A 1,012-nucleotide genomic window follows, 5' to 3' on the forward strand; every position below is an offset into this window, starting at 1 on the left:
CGTCAAAACTGCAAATCACAAACATTCCTCTCCACAGGGTAAGATCTTCAAAGGATCCAAGATGAAGAAATCTTGGAATCAAGAGCGACCAGAAGGCAAGAACAAAAGAAGAAAGATTCTTGTGAATAAAGAAGATAATGAAAAAGCTTTCAATAGTTGGGAAAAGGGGACGAAGAAGAAGAGGCAAGACGCTTTTATAAGAGACAAGGGACAAAATGGCCTCTTAACTCCTCTTTAAAAACATGTGCGGATCCCAAGAAAACTGCCGTGCAACGTTTGCCCTGCATTAAAAGAAACAACGTTCAAATTTTTGAAAAATACGTCGAGTACCTGACGTCCAAACCAAGGCCATGAATTGTTTAAGCCCGACCTCTTGAAAGCTCAGGGCTCAAACAGGGACATTGTCATATCCTATCCCAAACAAATAAAGCCAGGCCTAACAAGGATAAGGGTCCTAATCCATAAAAGGGGCCTCCAATCACTCGACCTCTTTAAAGAAGTCGGACGTGTCGACAAAGGAATGGTTTACTTATTCAAGTGAGTAACCGTCTCCCTGAACCTCTCCAACTATCTCTATCTTTTCTAAAAGATAGATTCCAACAAACTCGCAAGATAAAGGGAACGGTTATCCACCAATAAATGTGGAACTACTCTAACAAAGGTGGTTGACACTCTGCTATAAATACCCTGACACCTCTCAGGTATAATTTACGTTCTAATCTACAAAAAATATGCCGAAAGCCCTTGCTAATTTTAACATCGGAGTCTATTGCAAGTACTACCTCCCACCTCCTCACGAGGAACTCGGACGGCAGCACCTCGGCGTATGAACAAGTCGGACATTGCCTCATAAAAAGTCTGGACCTCACATTTGGACCCAAATTAACGTTTCAGGTAACTTTCGATACACATGTGTTAAGATCTTTTCTTTCAAAAAGAAATATGAAGGATTATTACATGTAGTTTAAGTTAGAGTTAAAAAATTTTTTGTTTAGAAAATATATATATATAT

Source organism: Arachis ipaensis, chromosome B04 (genome assembly GCF_000816755.2).
Source record: "Arachis ipaensis cultivar K30076 chromosome B04, Araip1.1, whole genome shotgun sequence".
Taxonomy (NCBI): Eukaryota; Viridiplantae; Streptophyta; class Magnoliopsida; order Fabales; family Fabaceae; genus Arachis; species Arachis ipaensis.